Raw genomic sequence first — 12,945 nt, 5'->3', positions numbered from 1 at the left:
TCGGGAGAAACATATTCAGGTCAAGTGCCAGATGCAGTTATGCAGGAGAATAGTGTAGGTCCTTGAAGCCTTTGGGGAAGGAGCCTAATACCAAACTGATAAAAAAAAATGGCAAGGCGTCTGCAGAAATCTGGAGAAAGCTTTCAGTAGGTATGTTTACCAAGTTACATCCATCGTTATTGATTACTGAATCCTGGAGTAGAAGTTGTTTGAACACACACACACACACACACACACACACATCACATTTCAGCAGGCAACTTCACTTTTAACAGCATGTTGCAAAGTGTGTTTGGTGTAAAAAGTTGTATGGAAGGCACACCCAGGACCAAATGCATGGTGATAGTGAAGATTATGGTAGATATACACTCCTTCAGTATTGTTGATATGGCCAAAATCAGTATTCATTTTTTAAAAAAAACAACAACAGCAACTCCGGTTCTTAAATTAGCTATTGAAGGTGGAGAGAAAAGTCCAGAGTGTGGGTTATGGGTGCTCAATAGCCAGTTGCCTGATCATGAAATGTATTTATTTAATTTCTGTCCTGCCTTTGCTGCTGTGGCAAGTCCAGATAGGAGCACTCGGCCCTCTCCTTTGCTGCAATGGTGGCTGCCTCCCATCTACCACTGCAGCAAAGCCGGGAGGGGTGCAGTGGGAAGAGGGTTCAACCAGGTATCAACCCTCTTCTGGAGTATCACCTGGTGTGGGCTCCACCCCCTGTATCCTTCTAAAAATGCCACTGCAAACCAATAGCTTCAATCCACAGAGGGGAAATCTACTCTAGTTCTAATTAAAATCTGTCAGCAGATATGAAAAACAAAACAATGGTCCCAGACTGGAAATCTTCAATATATATTCCAATCCCAGAAAAAGTGGATGCTGGGTATTGTAGTAAAAAGCAGACTATTGCATTGGTCTCCTGTGAAAGCAAGGTGATGCTCAAAATTTCACAACAAAGACTTTTATCATATATGAAGGGAGAATGCCAGATATCCAAGCTGACCTCAGAAAAGGAAGAGGCACTATGGATCATATCACAAACATTGAATAACGTATCTAAGAATTTCAGAAGAACATCAACCTGAGTCTTACAGTAAAGCCTTTATCTGTGTAGATCAGGAGAAATTATGGTTTGCTCGACAAGAAATGGGAGCCGTACAACACCTGACTGCCCTCTAGTCAGGAAACGAGACCATTGTCAGGACACAGTATAGAGAAACAAAGTGGTTTCCCATTGGCAAGGTCAGTCAAGGCTGTCTTTTATAATCTGTGGTGCATTACAGATCTCCGGATTGCGGCGGTCTGCTGCCGCCGCCGGTTGCTGCGTCCAGGAACCGCAGCAGCCAAACGGCATGGTTCCCGGACGCAGCAAAGAAGGAGCGCGAAAATCGCGCTCCTTCCTGGGTCCCAGATGTGACGCTGCGAGGCACTAGTCGCGCACTCGCGGCATCATATCCAGGGTGCGACGTGCGGACACAGAGCGTCCACTACATAAAGATGGCGGCACCCATGTGGATGGGCGGCACCATCTCTTACGCGCTCCGTGCGTACTAGGGTTGGGGGTCGTGAGGAAGAGACGGCTCTTCCTAACCCTAGTACGCACAGAGCGCATACTATGCGTGCATTTGTAACGTGCCAATATGTTTAATTTGCACACTGAACATATACATAAAGCAGGATTTATTTCAGAGGATGGAGACATGAAAATTGGAGGAAAGAACATCAACAATTTAAGACATGCAGATGACACCATACAACTTGCATAAAATAGCAAAGCCTTGCAATGATGACTAAAGAAAGTGAAGTGAAGACAAGCAGCCACCCAAAGGGAAGGTATTTTTTACCATACCTCAAAGGAGTCACAGACAGAATAGGCAAAGTGGTGAATTTTACTTGTGTAGTGTAATGTGCTGTTTTAATGCTTGAATGTTTTTTACTTTTTAAATTGGTTTTAAGTATGCTGGTTTTAATTGTATTATTTGTATTATTTAATGATTTTTTTACTTTTGTAATTAATGTTTTAGTTGTATCTTTTTAACTTTTTAAAATTATTGTAAGCTGCCTTGAATCCCATTTTGGGCTGGCTGGCTGGCTGGCTGGATAAATGGAGAGATAGACAGACAAATATAACTTTAAAGTTCCCTGACACTGTTTTTTTTCTTCCCGTACATAAAACATTCTTCCCCTTTCAACATAGAAATTTGTCTTTCATTTCACCTCCTAACTCAGTTATCACAATTGTCTCACTTCTCTTTTTATAAGCAGAATTTAGTGGTGCCACTATAACTGTCTAAATATATAGCTGTCATGTGTGCCTAATGACTTTACACATAGCATCCCAAATATCCCTTGGCTATATTCTCTCTGGGTATGGTGGATTTGTAAAAGTGGGCTTTCTGCACTTCTAAGTCCTTCCTGAAATTCCAGTGCCTGATTGTTTGTGCATGACTTTGGACGAAGCGTTCACTATTCTTTGTGTCAGCAGGAAGTGATATAAATAGCTATTCATTCATTTGTTAGGATGCTGCAGTAATAATAACAGCAGCAGCAGCATGCTTTCAGTGATGAGAAGCTGAAGCTTGCCATTTTATCATGCTTACTGCATGTGTGCCACAATTCAGTGACATTATATTCACAGTTCCAGCATCCATTGCACTTCTGAGGTACTGCAGTGAGGTATCATATTCTTGTAGTAACGTAAGCTTAAAATCTTTAAGTTCAAACCAAGCTTTTGAAAAAAGAGACTATAAAAGACACTGTAATGCCAGCCAGCCACAGATGCTGGCGAAACGTCAGAAAGAAACTCTGATCGTACATGGACACATAGCCTGAAAAACCCACACAAAAACACTGTAAACCATTAAAATTCTTTAATCCAGAAACGTATTTACAAACAAAGAGATGGAATATCAGCAAGCAGGCAGCCACTGGAACCAACACAGCAGTGCAGCTCAGGGCTCCTATTTATTTCCAAGCACAACTGCAGACACTCTTTCCTCGTTCTTCTGTTCAAGTAAATACAATTACTGGATAACTCTAGACAAAATGGTGGGTGAGCTTTAGCTTACCTCCTTTTTTTTGTTTATATAGCTTTATGCCAACATATTTTTAAGTATAAAGGCAAACAACAGGAGTTGGAATAAATCTGCTTCTCCCCAGACACCCATCCTTTTGGCCCTTCTACCATTGGATTTGTGCCAGCAGTGTGGGTATATTGACATAATACATCAAAATAGTGTTTCCAGAAGTGGTATAGCAAGATACATATGTTTGTAAAAGTCAGGTTTTTGAGGTTAAAAAAACACACATTAGGTCAGAATTGATCAACTGTACACACCTGTGGTAAATATACATAACAAACAGCTCTTACTGGCAGGAGGTTCTTCCTGATGTTGAGGTGGAATCTCTTTTCCTGTAGTTTGAACCCATTGCTTTGTGTCATAGTCTCTGGGGCAGCAGAAAACAAGCTTTCTCCAACTTCAATATGACATCCTTTTACATATTTAAGCATGGCTATCATGTCACCTCTTAACCTTCTCTTCCTCAGGCTAAAAATATAGAACTCCCTAAGTTGTTCCTCATAGGGCATCATTTCCAGACCTTTCACCATTTCGGTTGCCCTCCTCTGGACATGCTCTAGCTTATCAACATCTTTTTGACCAAAGCAGAATAGAGTGGTACTGTAACTTCTTTTGATCTACAGATACCTCTGTATTTTAAATGTTTATTTTGTGCTCTCTTCTGTCTTCTCCTTCAAAAATTCTTGATAGCCCAATAATTTTTAAAAAGTTAATATTTTTTATTGAACTATGGGCTCATCCAGGCTGGTGATTTGTGCCATTTTATATTTTAGAATTTAATGTGGCTTATTGATTCTTCTTGACACTTTTTGTCACTTCCTCATCCAAAAGCTTCCCTGGCTGTTTTTTTAAATGAGAGGTGGCACATATTAGTTTGTGAGTATCTCACTTGTGATGCTGATTCTGATATTAGATGTTGGTATGTCCAAACCCTTCAGATCCCCTAGATGTTTTTCCAGCATTTGCAATACCCATACAGTCTCCTGTTTCTTCTCTAATGCATCCTTAATTTTGTTTTTATTTTTTTTTAAAAAATGATCTAAAAGCATATTGTTAGTCATAACATATAGTTCTGTGATTGCTGTATTTGTTTCTTCACAGCAAGATCATCCCCAGTACGCATGCACTTTCCCCATAAACAGTCTCCTCCAGTGCCTTATAGTTCACCACTTTTGCAGTATAACTATAAATGTTTTTAGCACTTTAGCACAACAGCAGTAAGCACTTGTTTCTTAGGAAGATAGTCCCCATACACATATGTTTGTCAATTTGAGAAAAGTTTCCAATGGTATCCCTCTCTCTTCTCCAATCTCCACTCTTCAGCCCAAGTTGAAATTGGCCAGTTTTTCTGAGCACAGGACTCTCCTGCTGTACCATTATGTCTCTAGCAAGAATTAGATTAAAATAGAAACATAAAAAGGAGGCAAGGGATAGGGATAAGGGTAATAGGCAAGAAGGTGGAACCATCATTAAAATATGGAAGAAGGTGAGAGATTGGACACATCATACTATTAACGTAATGACTAAATATATCAGTTTTTTAAAAAAAACAAAACAAAACCTTGGTATTTTAGGCAGGAACCAAATATTTTGGAATACATCCAAAAAGGAGGAGAAACAGCATGATTGAAAAAGCATCATTTGGATCTTTTAAAAACCCAACAAGATGTATAGTAGCAAATGCAGTTACTTCCAGCTCCCAGCACTTTTGCTCCCTCTGAAAGAGTCATGTGTTTCAAAAACTTCCACAGAACTTTAAGAGGGTCCATAGGATAACAGAGTCACCTGCCCTTGCCCTGCCTTTACAACATTAATAGATTTGTTTCCACCAATGATAAATAGAAAGCCAGCCAGAAATCTGGTTGCACACTTGAGGACAGAAATGTAAATAAACATATCCCACAAAATGTCACAACTGCTAAAGTATTTCATTGATGGTAAACACCTTCAGAACTCCACACAGTGGTGATCTTGAGCACCAGTGGCATCCTTGCTTATTGAGTATTTGGGGGCTGGAGTTCTTCATCACTAGTGAAAATAACAAGTCTGTTGTTCATGCAAGTCCTCATTTGGGGTGTGACAAAATGAGAGTTAAGGTTAAGGCCTTTAATCCTCCCAGTGTTTTAATGTTCTGAATTCACTCCAGCCTTGGACTGACCCTTTGATCGTATTAACAAATTAGAGATTGAGAAGAGAAAAAGGATTATCATCTCAGGATAGCAGATTATGAAAAAGAAAAAGCTCTTAAAGTAATTAGAGAGAGAAATTTGTATTACTGTTTTAAATAATATCCAGTCATTGCCTGCATGAAATTCAGGTGTCTGGGATTCCTTGATGGTGACATTGGTAGAATCTGTTTCAGTGGTTTTCTAGCGCTTTTGCAAGCATAGAATTGTGGGGCGCATATTTGGGCAATTTGAGAGTGAGAATATTCTCACATTGTAGTCAGAAAGTTTAGCAAGAGACAGTCACTACAAATTTTGGAAGGGGGGGGGGCCTTTCTATTCTTCACATCCTTCATTCTCCATTCCATCCCAACAGTCCTTCCTTAGAACCATGCTAATTCCTCACCACAAGCAAAGATTTCAGAGTCATTGCATGTGAAATAGTGGTTGCCTGGAATGATGCTATGATAATATTATCCCAAAGGAAGCTTGGGAGGAGAAATAAAATAAAATAAAGTTGGATACTAACAGGACCTCCCTTGTTACTTTCAGTCTTTAAAAAAATAGCTGGGGCCATATTTACCCCACTTTTAACTTCTTTGAAATCATTCTCTGTTTTCTTGTGTTTTCTCACATATACTCTGTCATGCACAGAATGACTCTTGTGTTCTCCCCACACCACAATTTTGAGCATAAATTTAGCATCTGAGAAGTTTGGTTTTAAGCTTAGTCTCAGGCATTTTTGTATTTTGGAAGAACTGGGAACCAGACTGCCTCCCTGGCAAAAAAACAATCCTAGAGGAATCTCTTGGTGGATGGATGGGAGATAAATATGGGTGTGTGCTCTTCAGCAGCTACCCATCCTGTCTAATTAATGCTCCTCTGTTTCCCATTGCAATATGAATAGGTGCCTTATGCCTGTAGTACATTCATAAGAAGAATATTAATGAGATGAGTTCCTAACAGGAGGTGATAGAAAATAGCTAACATTAAGTGACTTACTTATTGTCAGAAAGACGAGAACCTTCTTGCACTTCTGAGTTTCTGCCAAATCTGACTCCATAGGAGAGCTGCATAGTTCTGTGGCTGCACCTTAAAATGCTAATGAAACAAAAAATGGAGAGGAGGCAATGCCCTAAATCTTCTTTTACAACAGCCTTAACCTCCTCTAGGGAGTAAACCCCATTGAACATTGATCTCCTGCCCTCAGAGCTCCCCTGAGCAATGCTGTATCATCATATTTTACTTATGTCCCATTTTCCCACCATAGCATTCAGGGGAGCTAACAGTAATCATAATAATTTTATATAGTTCAAAAACAAAAAAGTAATTAAAGCATAATATGAAAACAACTAAAAACACCATTAACAGCAAATGAAATAGCCTCCAACAAAATAATACATGACCACCACACTCTTAACAGAGCATAGGATTCAGAGCAGTTGTGCAGCCCCCAGAAAAACTATAACAGATGATATGTCATGCAGCAGCTATATCTCTAGCATTTGTAAATGCTTGAAGCATAAAAACCAGGGAATCCAGTTTCTGAGCTCTCACCTTTGATTCTACTGTAGCTGCTCCTGTAGAAATGGGGTGGGCACAAGGGAGGTTGGGATGCACATCTCTGGATTATTTATGGAACATCAACAAGAGCTCCCGAATTCCCATAATTTAACAATTAGAACAATGATAAGCCCTACCCATCCCCAAAAGTAGACTTCTAAAAGTAAAGAAAAGTAGTGGGGTATTGTGTAAATAAACTCTAGTTCTAGTACTGAAAAGAGAAAGGCATGTCTTCTCTCAGTTCTAAATGGATGATCTCTCCTTTCCAAATTATGTTGCTGAACCTTGGGTTCAAGTGAGAAAGAAAGATCCAACAAGTTTGTAGTTTGTCAGTCACTGCCGTAGAGAACACTGCTTTGATCTTATTGTGTTTGATAGTTGATTTATAGAATCATAGGAGTTGGAAGATACCACAAGGGATGTCCAGTCCAATCCTTCCATGCAGGAATACACAATCTAAGCACTCCTGACAGATGGCCATCCAGCCTCTGATTACAAATCTGCAAAGGAGACTCCATCATACTCTGAGGCAACGCATTCCACTGTTGAACAATTCTTACTATCAGGAAGTTCTTCCTAATGTTTTCCCTGTAGTTCCCTGTAGTTTGAATCCATTGTTTCAGGTCCTAGTCTCTGGAGCAACAGAAAGCAAGCTTACTCCTCCTTCAATATGACACCCTTACAGCTGTTTAAACATGGCTATCATATCATCCCCTAAACGTCTCTTTTCCAAGCTAAACATACCCAGCTCCCTAAACCACCGTATAGGTCATGTTTTCCAGGAAATCAAAAGTGGTGACCCATATATAAGTCTTAAGTACTGCTGTGATGTCCCATTGCTCAGAGGGTTTCTGGGAAATAATAACCATGGCTGCTGAGAGGACCAAGAGTAGTATGTTTGGTGGCCTCCTTAATTTGTTCCCAACCCCTTCTTTCTGCCTAAAAATGGTACAGTGAAAGAGTTATCACTATATGCTGCCAGTTGCTGCTCATATTATCGGTTTGAAAAATGACACATTGAAATGTAGCTTGCCAGAGTACATGCTTTGATATTTTCTGCATGGAGGGAAATAGTTCCCTTCCATACACTCATTCGCATGAGCTACCACTGGCAGTCTCAAGTGGTCTGTTCTTTTAACACCATGATGACAATACCAGGCTTGCAACCATATCTGCTCTCCGTGAATGCCAGGAAGATATTATTAGGATAGTCACGTTTTCTTCATCATATGTCCACATCATTCACATACAATAGTGCTGCAGAACCTTCAGCGTTACACAGATGTCAATGAAATGCTGCTCCAAATAGTCTTCCCCACTATAGCCATGATAGGACTGATGATCAATGACATCTTAAGACCCACAGGTTTAGCATCCAGGACTATGAACTGTACATGGGATGTTAAGACGTCTTATGTACATGGATGAGAGCTATGTAAACAGATACTCTAATATTTTGCCTCTTTACTGAGGCTCTTCAGTTTTGAACTTGGAAGTCATAGATGATGCTTGCAGTTATGAGACAACTTCTGGACTGAGTTTTGGACTCTTTTCATTGTTCTTCCCTTCACTCATAAATTCTGTACTATCTAGCCTGAAGAAGATTTCTTGAATCCCAAAAAGCTGAGTTTGACATCTCAGTAATACTTCTAAAAGTATTACAATATCCTAAAGTGTGATGTGGAGCCACGTCATGTAATGATTGTCAAACATTTGAGAGAATTCAGCCAAACCAGTACAGTGGACTAATGCAATAAGCTCCTGGAACATTTAACTGAACACAGTGCAAGCTGTGTAGAAGCTATTGTTTTCAACAGCAAACATTAATTAGGACATTGTTTCAGTGCCCAATGGCATGGAAAAATCAGTCAGATGAGATATAAAGCCAATAGAGAAAGTTCTGGATTGGACTGGTGCTGTCCCACAAATAGCAAGAGACATAGGAAAACAAGAGCTGAAATAAAACAGGCAAGGATCTGAAAAGGTAGACATGTCTAGAAATGGAAGAAAATAGGCAATAGTAAGGCTCAGCAGCGCGCACCAAACAGATGATGCCGAGCCGTATGATGTATGGCTGGCGCCATTACAATGCCGTGCCACCCACACGGGGGCATGTGTATGATGTGTGGGCGTTGCACAGGAAGCGACGTCATAAAGCCTACAATACTGCCCTTACAATGTCCCCAAAAGGAGCTGCTCTAGGCAGCTCCTTTTTTGGTCCGCAGCATTGCCGTGTGGTTTGGTTGCTGCGGCAATGCTGCGGACCAAAATTGGGCACCTACAGACTGCCCTTTCGGGGTGGTCTGTTCTGCCCCTATATATGTAGAAATCACCAGATAGCCAATACAAAAATTATAATACTTAACTGGAAGCACAACATGGAAAAGCTCAATTCTCTCTGCAAAAGCAAGAAGAGGAGGAGATTATAGCATAGAAAATTAATTTCTAATATCAAAAATGAGAGTAAAACTAAAGAAGCACACTAAATAAATTATTGTGCCAAAATAAATCCTGAAGAAGTTCCCTGTAAAATTTAAAGATCATGTAAAAAAATAGATTTTCATTAATAAGGCAAATTTATTGGGAGCCAGAAGAACTTTGAACCAAAGCCAGGGATATTGTCAAGGGAGAATGTAAAAAATTCCATTATCTATAGCCAAAAAGAAAGAAAAGCCTCAGTGGGTCATAGATACAACTCTTCAGAGAGTTAAGGCTAGGTGAGAAGCAAAACTAAAATGTGACAGAAATAGGTTCAGAATCCTGAATGCAACTGTTCAGTGGCTTGTGCATAGGTACAGAGAGAACTATTATAATAACCAATCCAAAGATGTAGAAGAAAGGGCAGAACAAAAGGCTTCTACAAAAAAGGTAGAACAAGAAGCTTTTCCTACACAATCCAACAAATAAAAGGGAAATTGAAACCAAGAATGCCAATGCTTTATGACTAACAGGAATGTACTGTATGATCAGGTGTGTTGTACTGCTTTGAGCACTGGACTATGACTCTGGAGATCAGGGTTTGATTAGCCATTTGGCCATGGAAACTCACTGAGTGACCTTGGGCAAGTCACACACTCTCAGCCCAGAAAACTCCTTAGGCTTACCTTGAAGGCATACAACAAGAAATTGAACAATTTGAAGGCACATAACATGTATTGCTATATCTACGTGTACACACACACACGTGTGTGTATGTGCATATATACATTCATACATACATACACATCCTGTGTATATAGCTATATGAAAATTCTAAATATAGTTTCTTTCTCTATCATAAGGGGCAACTGCATTCAGACAGTGGATGCACAATGCTATTTTATTGTCTTAGCTGTACGTACAACAGACATGTAAACTTATCTTCCCCCTTATAAGAAGGGGGTAATGAATGAACAAAGACTGTGTAAGTTACGGCAACAGATGGGTTGTTCCCCAAGGAACCATTCAGTTGTTTTCTCACATTCCCACCTCCCTTAGGTAAAGAAAGGAATACAATGCCTGCCTAATATTGTGTGCTAACTGTACTGTGTGCAACAGGATCACACAGAGCAGGAAGGGAAGGACATAATCTTATCTGCAACAGGAGAAATAAAACAGGGTGATTTTCAGACTTTCTAAATAAATCCTCTTACTGATATTTCAATTCATTTCATAGATGTTTTTTCATGCAAGGAAACAACCCCAACTGTTTTCAGGCACACATAATGCAAACAGCCTAAGTGGCTGATCACAGATTCTGCTGTTAGCAATTCCCATGATTACAAAAGCAGTTTTCCAGATGCTGCGCCCATGGAAATTGCAGCCAACCATATCTGCAGTGCCCAGATACCTGCAACTTGCTCGTGTGAGAGAGAAAAATGGCTTGCTCTCAGCACCATGTCTTCTCTCTCCTCACCTGCTCTTGACAGCCAGCTCAAATAGCAAATAGTCTTACTGAAAGGCAATGGAAGATAAGTGGAAGGCATTAAAGAGGTTCATGTGTAGCTTTGATGGTCGAAACACAAAGTGATGTAGTAAATATGGCCTGGCCAGTGGCACTTCACCACACTGGAAACCTAGCATTGGACTGGCTATCATTGGTTCTCCTATTGCACTTTTTTGCACTCCAGCTGCCAGATACTAAGCTGTACCCCAGTTCATCATCCTTACGGTGGCCAGTTGGTGGAAGCAGGCCCTCATTTAGCAGAATCATTGAAGGTATACATCTGTATCTATTAATTTTTGCAGATCAGATTGCTACTTAAAAGGCTGTTTCAGAAATTGACAGACCTGCGTTGACACAAGCAAAGCTACGTTATGTCCATATATCATATTTCCACATAACACAATGTTTTTCTCTTATCTGAACTGTTTTAGTCTCTGCATGCTCTTATTTTTAAAACTTTGTTCTGATAACTGTGTTCTAGGAGAAGATAAATTCTGCCACATTTCCCTTAGGAGGAAGCCCCCCTAATTTAGACTAGTCTTCAGTCTATTAAACTGGGGACTAGTCATTATTACAAACATATATTATAGGACTAATTTCATTAATGATTTGCCATAAGAGTATATGGTGGTGTCACTGCTGGTGTGGCCCACCATAAATCAAATGGTAATCAATGGGTAGGTTGAGAAGCACACCAGAAAAACCTATAATTTCCTCATGTACTTTCCTTTAAGTAGCAGGGGACATAGGATCGGTGAATATTCATTTACAGACAGCTACAGTGAGGGATAAAATAATGTCAGGGCTACTATAATGTTTCAGGCAGTGCTCCTGTGCTTGTAATGATCCGATGACAAGCGAGAATTCAGTGGATTACAGTTTTCCCAGCATGCTAGGAAATGCTTCATCTCCTGAATTTCTTCTAATGACACAACAGTAATAATCTTGGCACTGTTGTTGGTTTTGCATTGCTTATATTCTGCACTTGTTTTGGACTAAATACAGTGTTAGCCCCAACTAGAGTCAGACTATTCAAATTTATTTTATTTTATTTTATTTTATAGCTCACCTTTCTCACCTGAGGTGGCTTCCATCAGGTTTAAAACAAAGTACAGTCATCCCTCCATATTTGCGGCTTTGATATTTGCAGCTTTGATTATTCACGGATTTCATTAATATGTTCTCTCTAGGACTGTCTAGGTCCTCCAGTGCAACTCTGTGGTCAACTTTAACTAAAAGTTGCACTGAAAGACCATTTGTAGCTACTCCAGTGCCATTCTATGGTCAGTGTATGTTGGACATTGACCACAGAGTTGCACTGGAGGATCTAGAGATTCCTAGAGAGGTGTCTTCTCAGGTAAAAACAGTGTTTTTGCTATTTGCGTTTGTCCATATTCATGGGGGTCTTGTTCCCCTAACCCTAGGGAATATGGAGGGACAACTGTACACGGAAAATGTATTTCATACAATTAAAAAACAACAACAGCATAACAAACTCAATTAAAAATATTCTTCTGTACAGTAACTTAAAAGTCAAAGGCCACCCTAAATAACAACAACAACAACAACAACAATAGGCTGCTTCAGGCAGTGGCTGCTGCTGCTCCCCACTTTCCCCCCAGTTTAGGACTAGATGTGACTTCCAACAGATTTAAACAAGCTTAGTTAAAATCCACAGTATATAAAATTTAAACAGCAGTTAAACCCTCATATAAATTTAAAATGAGATAAAAATACATTAATATCACAAAAAATTCAGCATATTATACATTACACAAAGAAATCTTTTTCTCCACATAATAATTCCTCTGCAGTATACTTCTACAGCAGGGAGAAAACTACTGTAGCTCTTTACCCTCTCATACAAGGATAAAATAGTTGAGGATTTACATTCCTAATTGCCTTTGGCAGTTCTTGCTAATTCTGATGGGAATTGTAGTCCAAAAAGAGACCACACATTGCCCACCCATAGTAAAGATGAAACGGTAAGGCTGAAAGTGTGCATGGGAATGGCTAAGATCTGAAGAACAATCACAATTTTGGAGAGGTATCTAGAGAAGAGTTTGTTGTTTTAAATGTGGAGAATATCAGGCATTGCAGAGAAGGCTGCTGATTTTGTGTTACAAACCAATTCTGTCTTGAGTGCTCAGCTTCATTTCTAAGATGGTAAAATGGACCCCTGTTAGCTTTTTCTAAACTGGAATGAATCCTC

The 12,945-nt window shown here is 39.7% G+C and overlaps 1 protein-coding gene across 14 annotated transcripts in view; it reads left to right on the top strand.

Annotated features, from left to right (window-relative positions):
- Positions 1-12,945, top strand: part of LOC149316771 (protocadherin alpha-C2-like) — a 227,031-nt gene that overhangs the window by 202,214 nt on the left and 11,872 nt on the right. The window contains exon 4 of one of the 14 annotated variants that reach the window (XR_016280525.1): positions 1,690-1,833. The exons of the other annotated variants lie outside the window; for them this stretch is intronic. The gene's annotated coding sequence lies outside the window, so the exon portion shown is untranslated. The remainder of the gene's footprint in view (positions 1-1,689; positions 1,834-12,945) is intronic. 14 annotated transcript variants of the gene reach the window in all.

The sequence above is a fragment of the Sceloporus occidentalis genome, unplaced genomic scaffold (genome assembly GCF_023333645.1).
Source record: "Sceloporus occidentalis isolate IW3139 unplaced genomic scaffold, rSceOcc1.0.p SCAF_3, whole genome shotgun sequence".
Classification (NCBI taxonomy): domain Eukaryota; kingdom Metazoa; phylum Chordata; class Lepidosauria; order Squamata; family Phrynosomatidae; genus Sceloporus; species Sceloporus occidentalis.
Note: the sequence above shows the minus strand (reverse complement) of the source record. Positions and strands in the feature narration are given on the sequence as shown.